Genomic DNA, 9,677 nt, shown 5'->3' with positions numbered 1-9,677 from the left:
TGAAAATTTATGGCATTTTAAACATTTTTAAATAAAAGTTATAGGGTGTAGGTTAAGCCTATAACCAATCCATCAATCTATAGTAGGTATTCCGTTAGTAGTCCCCAAGATTAGGCCTTAAAAAGGTTTATAGTTTTAAAGCACAAATGGAATGTTTTTATTTATTTGAATAGAGTCGGGTCTTGGAAAAAGGTAAACCATGGCAAAAAGTGATGTGTATGTGTGTGTGTGTGTGTGTGTGTGTGAGAGAGAGAGAGAGAGAGAGAGAGAGAGAGAGAGAGAGAATTGATTTATTACCTCCAAGGAGCTTGAACCCTACGAGTTGTGTTCTCTATTTTGCAAGCAAGGAATCGGGATCTGGCAAGCAAGGAGCACTCTTATGACTGCGTGTGGAAGGCATGAAAGGGCATGTTGCAAGAAAGACGAGCACAACAAGGGTGTGTGTGTGTGTGTGTGTGTGAGAGAGAGAGAGAGAGAGAGAGAGAGAGAGGGAGAGAGCCAAAGAGGTCACGCAAGAGAGCGAGGGATAGAATCTAAAGAGCCTCATATGTTGCATTCTCAAACAAGCAAATCTTTATTAGTTAGGTCACCATGTGGTGAAACTTAAAGGCTATCCATAAATAGTATGTAAAAGTCAAGTATTTTTATTAGAAAACTAATGCTCAACACATGCATGTCCATGCACTACCAGCTAGAACCGATAGTTAACATTCTGTGTCTCTGTATGTGTGTTTGGGGGGGGATTGGGGGGATTTGGGGGGGGGGGGGGGGGGGGGAGGGGCAAGTGTAGATTGCGGGATAGGAGGTGTACAAAAAATTAGATTAGAAAGATGCATGCCCATGGAAGCATGTAGAGAAGATGTGCTGCATTTTTTCCTTACTAGTGGAACCCATCGCCACAATTGATGATAATCAAGTTCCGCTCTCGGTGAATGTGTGTGTGTGTGTGTGTGTGTGTGTGTGTGTGTGAGTGAGAGAGAGAGAGAGAGAGAGAGAGAGAGAGAGAGAGAGAGAGAGAGAGAGAGATAAGTTGCCAGTATGGAGAAAGCTTGAAACTAAGTTTCTCTTTATCATTTTACACCTTGTTGAGGCTTGTTCTCTAGCTCTCGCCCCCTTTCTCTATTGCATTAGTTCTCCTAAGCAATGCAAACTAGATGTCCAAGGCTAGAAAATTGAGAATGATTCTAAAAAACAATAACTATATAAAACTTGGTTAGTGTTCTACCATAGATATAATAGTGAAGCGGACGAACACACTTAGGACCGTCGACGTACTTTTTTCCTTACTAAGAGGTTCTCCCCCCCGCCCCCCACCCCATATGCATTGTATATACGCCCATCACTCTAGAGCCAACTTATATTTTTATTTGTGCACTAAGCAATATACTCTCTATTATGTGCCTTGAGCTTCTTCATCTTCTCTAAGTTGTGTTTGATGGGACCTAAATCCACCAATTGCTAGCAAAGTAGGTTTCATCCTCCCGGGTATAGTTGCCAGCACCCCCTTGCTCACTTTCTCCCAGTTGGGTGATCTTTGGAGAGTGTTAGCAGGTTGAGTAATACTTTGGCTAAGCTCATAGAGCTTGGCATTATCAGAATTTGATTCGGGCTCATGTCAGCCTCCATTTCTAGTACTGTGCACACAATTTTGTCCTTTTGTGATGAAGAATATTTGTTAGTGCAATTATGACTTGTTTGCCTCTCTCAAGACTATTCCTCATGGAAATATGGTCACTTGTGCCAACAATGCCTTGTATCCAGTCAAGGGGGTTGGAAAGATTATGCTACTACAAATGGTAGTTCTTTCAGACTTGTTGATGCCTTTTATGTATCAGAGATTTAAAAAAAAAACTTTTGTCTGTATCTGCACTCGCAAGACTTGGTTTTGTTGTCATATTTGTGGATGACAAATGTATAGTTCATTATCTCAATTTTGGTAGTGAAATTATTGCATGTTGCATTTTTTGTTGTGGGTTATATAAACTCACTTTATATGACAAGTGTAGCCAAATTTTTGCAAATGCAGTTGTGCATTCAAAGACTGTTTCAGATACCAAACTTTGGCATGCACGTTTTCGGCATCTGAATTTTTTTAATTTGCTGCATTTGCTAAAATTTGATAAGGTTGCTTATTTGCCACCTCTTGAAGCACCTTCGTAAATATGTTTGTGAAAGCTATTTGAAAATGTAGCATTCAAAGTTTTCAAAGCCTTGCAGTTTTGTTAAGAAAGGACAAGGAACAAAAGTGTGCAAGTACAAGAAAGCTTTGCATGGATTGAAGTAGTCTCCTCGTGATTAATATGAGAAAGATGACACTCATTTGGTTAAACATGGCTTTTGTAATACTCCAACTGAAAGCACTTCGTATGTCAAACGTGAGGGTGTTGTATATCTCATTGTCATTTTGTAAGTAGACGATTTGCTGATTACTAGTCCAAAAGAGACGCACATTGTTGAACTCAAGGCTAAATTGAATGCTATTTTCAAGATAAAAGACTTGAGGTTTTTCCATCATAACTTGGCCATACAGATTCGACAATGTGATGGAGGTATTGGTGTGTCAAGCAAGATACATAGAGACAATAGTGTGTCAAGCAAGGTACACAGAGACAATACTATCTTAGTTTGGACTTTGGGAATTGCAAACCTATTGCTACTTCAGTGAAAATAGGTTGATATTGGAGATCTTGCTGATTTCACTCTTTATCAATAGATATCTTATTTATGTATGCAATAAAGGCTGGATATTTAGTTTGCAATCTCAGAAGCAGATTCATGCATAGCCTAGTGTCTAAGCATTGGCAGGCTATTAAAAGGATCTTTCGCTACTAAGTGGCACTTTACATCTTGGTTTTTTTTATCCCAAGGGTAGATAATGACCCCTCCAAATTTTTATGCCTTTTTGCATTCATATTGGGCTGGTTGTAATGAGACATGAGTATCCACAAGTGGTTTTTGTTTCATGCTCGAGAGTTCATGCGTATCATGGTTGAGCAAGAAGCAACCTATTGTGGCCACTACATTTGCGAAGTTGCAGTCTTCACAAGTACGGTTGAGTGTGTATGGCTCAAACACCTTATGGCCAATTTGGGTGTTGGATAAGACATTGTCAACATCGTCTACACTCATGGGCAGTTGTGAGGGACCCAATTTTTCATGCTCACACAAGCACATTGAGGTGCATTATCGCTATCTCAAGGAGAGACTCTCAAGCAGGAAAAATCAGTTTGGCTTACGTGCCAACACAAACAACCTTGTAGACCTATTCACAAAGACATTGCCTCATGAGAAGTGAGAAGCTTTCCACAAAGTAAATAATGTCTCTCAAAAGGGGTATGAGTTATTGTAATGCTCTTATTCTAGAACATATAACTGACAAAAATCAATAATGTTATTTAGTTTGAGTTTGGGAGATGTCATTGGATGGATCTCTCCGTCACAATTAAGGATCAAGGGGCAGAAAATCATGAAAGTCCATTAAGGTGACATTTTGAGTTGGAATGCCTACATGCAATTGTTGGATTTTAGACGGCTGACATCGACAATTTGAGACCAACCCTCCAATGACGGCATCTCAAATCAGTGCTGGTAATAAATTTTGAGGTGCCTTGTAGACACATAACTTTTCCACATCAACATGTAAAATTTCGCTGCACTTGAATGAATCACATCTAGCCAAATCAATTGTTATAATCATGCCAGGGTCCATTTCTTGGCCCCCTTTTCCCCAACTGTGGCAGTCGAGAATGGTATGTTAGTGACCATTCCCTAGGAATAAGGCTCCCACATGGCGATCTCTCCAATCAGCACTCATAATAAATTTTGAGACGCCTTGTAGCCACATAAATTTCTCACATCAACATGCAAGATTTCACTTCAATTGAACAAATCACATCAGGCCAAATCAACTGCCATAATCATAACAAGGTCCATTTTTTGGCCCCCTTTCTCCTGAGTGTGGCGGTCGGGAATGGACTATCAGTGACCATTCCACGGGAATAGTTTGACTACAGATTGGACAAATGTTTATTTCAATGGAAGAATTGTACATACTAGGTGTAGTTATTTATGTATATGTACGAGAGAGAGAGAGAGAGAGAGAGAGAGAGAGAGAGAGAGAGAGAGAGAGAGAGAGAGAGAGAGAGAGAGAGAGAGAGAGAGAGAGAGAGAGAGATTTTATTGATGTCTTATAGAGACAAAAGAGGAGGAAGTGTTGGTGTCATATTCTACATTAGAGATTATGGATGGATGTGCATGTGGTATTAAAGGCACGAAAGTGGTGCAAGGTACATGAGGGCTAGATAGAGCTACATTGCAATGAAAATACAAGCCTACTCAGCTCCATCCTTTGATAATGGGAGGATGCAGTATGGTGTACATAAAGGATATTAAGAGTTCCCTTCCAAATGTTTTTACTCCTCTTTACAAGATTCTCGTCATTCGTGTGTTAGCCCTTCGTTGTGGGTTGGTCACCCATACACATGTTGGACAAGGATCTCAGGTGTATGGGTTAGCCACCCATACACCCGTTGAACAAGGATCTCAGGCACACACAAAATTTGTAAGATCACTTGCCCCTCATTCCTTTTTTAGCCATTTTATTATTTCTAGGATGAGGGTTTTTTTGTCGTGGTATTTGACAAAGATACAAAGCTGTCATGTGTCAAAATGAGAGACTACTCTTTGTAATAAGCCATCTTAGTGGGAAATGGTTGTGCCAATACCACCCAAGTTCTCTATGTGTGTCTTTTTCAAAGCTCCTTTCTCACTACCATGTTCCTCTTGCTAAGAGAGGGAGATTTTGGTGCATTCACATCATACTAGCTAAGCAACACTATGTCAATAGTGTATAGATATTCTTATACCCATCTTATCTACGACAGACCTGGTCATCACCAGACTCTGTCATCTATCAAGAGGCCTCATAAGCAAGCCTCACAATGTGCCAACTCCTTAGATGCCTCATAAGCAAGCCTCCCAAGTCTGTCTCGTCCTCTCTCTCTTTGACCCAATGAAGAAAGGATATTGTTTGGAAGAGAGCCTCTACTACCATGACGGTACACCAAACACTGCTCTTAATACATCAAGTGGCATGGATAGTTTGTTATAAATCATATGTGATAGTAGCATAATAAGGGGCTCTATAACCTTCTTCATGATAGTGTAGGTAGGTTGTGTCCAAATTGGGGGTTGCATACATCACTTCTAAACTCACCAAGGTGTCGCATGATGACACTGCCTCTCAAGCATGGCCAATGAAACATATGTACATGTTAGACTGTCAAAGAATTGGGATTAAAGTACAACGGAAGTTACAGATTAGCTAGACCAGTCAATCAATTGTGTAACATTGAGCATATTTGAGCATGACAATTGCAAAGCAAGCATTAATTTAGATTCAACCACACATCGCATACATGTACAGAAATTGCACGAGAGAGAGAGAGAGAGAGAGAGAGAGAGAGAATTCAACGCCAGTTGAAGACCGGACTTTTTGGAGCCGACACCCCCTTCGAAAGGACTTTGTATTGATTAAATCGTCTTTAGAAGAATAATTTCTTATCGATACAATTGGCTAATCGCACTTTTAAACACACAAATTAAAGAGATGAAAGCTCTAAAATTCGACAGAGATTGTGATTAAACTTTTTACTGGAAACACCTTGTTGAACTCAATCCCAAGGCCCTAAAACCTCGTGGGTGATAGGATCTACGAGGATTAAGCAACAATCATGTTGGAAAGAAGATATATAAGCATTAAGAAGAAGTAGTAACCTGCATACTTAATCATGTATAAGCTTGAGCAGCCATAGCTATAGAGACTTGTGTGGGAGAGAGCGAGAAGATGATGAGCCTCAAGAAGAGCATGGAGAACTTCCTTTTGGATGAGGATTGCCTGGAGCTTCCAGAGCTAGGAAGACCAAAGTTTTCCTGCTCTCTCCAACGCAGCCTTGCACAAAACTGAAGAAAACTCCCTCCTGGGATCCTCAAATGAAAAAACTCCAAACCTCAAAGTTGTTCATCTCGTCGTTTTTTATGAGCCGCCTAAACCCTTTTTAGAGAAATGCTTTCTCTTTTGAGTTGTTCCAAAAATATTCACCGTAGGCCCTATAAAAGCAGTTTTCTATTTTTAGAGCTACTCCTCTCACCTTTTCTTTTGCTTGTGGACCACATCCCTTATACACACATATCACTTTTTCCCATACATAACATAAGGGACTTCCAGGTAGAAGAACATCTTCTTCTTGAACAGATACCATTCCATTTCTAGGGGGTTCCTTCTTTGCATGCTTTTGAGGGCATGTGGGCTAAGAATGACCTTGTTCACCGCATTCAAAACATCTATTATCCTTACAATAACTCTCTATATCTTCAGGAGAAAATCAATTCTCACCGGGTTCTCACCTTGTAGCCAAATTTGTCTTTAGACTAACCAATTTCGGTAGAAAAATTTTGATATGAATTGTCCTTTCTTCTGTGGCTTGTCTCTCCTATTTTTTGCCTTTGAACCCTTGTCCGAATCTTGAAATTTGATGTTGGAGGCTACAAAATTTTATGTTGGAGGCTACCATTGCATGGTGGATAACCTTCGAAATGGTCCAAGGTCTTTGTGTATTTTTATAGTTTCTCCAATGTTCAGGGAGCTCAGCATAGAATTGTTGCTTTTGCTTCAAGATGTTGGGGCGCTTGTATATCGTAGCTTTGAGATGTAGCTCCAAAAACTTCCCCACATATTTTTGCATATTCTCTCCATCATCAAGCTTTAAGCTTGGCCATGCTTCAGTAGCCCACTAGATGAGAATTTCTTCATGATAGCAACTCCGTATGTTTTCCAAGTCTTCAGAGCTTCTCCCTCGGAGTGTAGGCTTGCCCAACATTGACGGGACGATTTTGGGAGATTCATAGCAACATGTCGCAATTTAGATTACTCCGAAAAAATTTCATCCCCAAAGGCAGCATCAAATTGTTGAATAAAGCGTAAAATTTTGTCCACATTAATAAAATTTTCATCGAAGGATAGTAAGGTTATGCTTTTACCTCCTTCCTTGAACTTTCTTAGATGAGATGCTCTATTCCATGCAGCATGAGAGAGTTGATGGCCTCTCCTCTTGTGTGCTTTGGGAGAATTGTTATATGACTAGGAGAAACTCCCAGATTCAGATGAGCTTGACGATGACGGAGAGCTGGATGGTTTCTCTTCTTTTCATTTCTTTTCAGGCTTCTGCTTACTCTCCACAGAATGATGAGAGGAATGAGAGCTTGAAGATTTTCTCCTCCCGGGAGACGATGGTGAGGGAATTCTTTGACATCTTCTAGGATATACATCTCCATCAAATGACGTCGACGTCTACAGATGTATATCCTAGAAGACATAGAAGAATTCCATCACCATCATGCTCGAATTGTCATGCTCGACTATGCTCAATGTTACAGACTTGATGCAGATGTGATATGCTCGACGTTTTCACATGAGATTTCTCTCTTGTGTCTTTGCACTTCTTCTTTCCCTTTGTCTGACATTGAAGGCAAACAAAATAGTTATGTCTCACAAGGAATCTTATTGTCCCTCTTCTTGATCGTGTTCACACATAATGATGATGCTTTGTGAATCAAAAGTTCCTTGTGAGATATAACTTTTTCGTATGAATAATCTTAGCTATTCCCTTTTGTGAATCAAGAGAAAGTTCTTCGGATCTTACACACCCTTGGTTTTAAATATTTTAATAAATCAAGGTAGAGATCAGGGTCATAACATTGTCCGTCTTGAAGCTAACGAAATCCTTCTCAGCTTTCTATACACTCAATAGTGGTAAAACCAAAGGTAACCCCCATAAGGGTCCATTATTACTACGACAACTCCTAGGGTGTTTAAGTTGCAAAATACAGGGGTTAATAGATTCCAATACTCACTTACAATGGTTAATTAAAAAGTTCAACCCTTCATGCTCAATTCTAAAACAGCTCTTTCTTCAAAAAGAAAGAGATAACTTAGATATGCTTCATAACATTTCTCATCTTGAAGGTAACGAAATCCTTATGAGCTTTATGTACGCTCAATAGAGGTAAAACCAAAGGTAACCCCCATAAGTGTCCACTATTAATACGACAACTCCTAGGGTGTTTAAGTTGCAAAATACACGGGTTAATAGATTCCAATACTCACTTACAATGGTTAATTAAAAGGTTCAACCCTTCATGCACAATCCTAGAGCCGCCCTTTCTTAAAAAAGAAAGAGATAACCTAAATATGCTTTGATACCAAGAGAATTGGGATTAACCTAAAGCAAAAGTTACAGATTAACTAGAGTAATCAATCAATTTTGTAACATTGAGCATATTCGAGCATGACAGTTCCAAACAAGCATCAACTTAGATTCAATCACACATCACATATATGGACCGAAATTGTGTGTGTGTGTGTGTGTGTGTGTGTGTGTGTGTGTGAGAGAGAGAGAGAGAGAGAGAGAGAGAGAGAGAGAGAGAGAGAGAGAGAGAGAGAATTCCATACCAATTGAGAGCCAGACTTTTTGGAGCCGACTCCCCCTCCGAAAGGACTTTTGCTATTCGAACTTTTAACCACACAAATTATAGAGATGGAATCTCTAAAATTCGATAAAGATTGCTATTAGACTTTTCACTTTGAAACATCTCATTGAACACAATCCCAAGGCCTTAAACACCTCGCGGGTGATAGGATCTACGAGGACTAAGTAAGAATTAGGTTGGAAAGAAGATATATAAGCATTAAGAAGTAGTAACCTACATAGTTAATTATGTATAAGCTTGAGCAGCCATAGCTATAGAAACTTGTGTGTGTGTGTGTGTATGTGTGTGTGTGTGTGTGTGTGTGTGAGAGAGAGAGAGAGAGAGAGAGAGAGAGAGAGGGAGAGAGAGAGAGAGAAGATGATGAACCTTGAGAACATCATAGGGAGCTTCTTTTTGGCTGAAGATTGCCTGGAGCTTCAAAAGACAAGAAGACAGAAGTTTTCTTGCTCTCTCGAGCACAAGCCTGTATAAAAACGAAGAAAACTCGGTCTTGCGGTCCTCAAATGAAAAAACTCTGAACCACAAATTTGTTCATCTCATGGTTCTTATAAGCTTCTCGAGCCCTTTTAACAGAAATGCCTTATTTTTGTAGATAATCGCAAAAATCCTCACCCTAAGTCTAATAAACATAGTTTTCTATTTTTAGAGTTACTCCTTTCAACCTTTTCTTTTGCAAGGAAGGCTTGTGGACCACATCCCTTATCTCCACGTAGCTTTAGGTTGGCATGTGTGGATAACAAGGTGAAGAGGCATGAAGACCTACTAAGTCAAGGGGGAACAAAGGAGAGTAAGTTCGAATAAGTGCCTACAATCATAAGGAATTTTTATTGTGTTTTAATATATAATTATATTATATATTTTTAAAAAGTGTTTTTATTGGTTCATGTAAAATAAAATACATTAATTCAAAGATGCCTTCAAGATTCCTTCTACCCTCATCGCCTAGCCGTCACTTCCTACTCCTATCGCAAAAACCTTCTTTCGTTTGTGTGGTCCTTCCCTACCTCTAGACGCGTCTCTACGAGCCTGCAAATTTTCCTTTCTTGTGAGCTTGCACCTAAGCTTCTCCCGCCATTCATGGACTTGCACCTACAGAGCCGTCCCCCTACGTCATCTCCACTATGCCTATG

The sequence above is a fragment of the Adiantum capillus-veneris genome, chromosome 2, assembly GCF_014529385.1.
Source record: "Adiantum capillus-veneris isolate H3 chromosome 2, ASM1452938v2, whole genome shotgun sequence".
Lineage (NCBI taxonomy): Eukaryota > Viridiplantae > Streptophyta > Polypodiopsida > Polypodiales > Pteridaceae > Adiantum > Adiantum capillus-veneris.
This window is presented reverse-complemented; position numbering follows the sequence as displayed.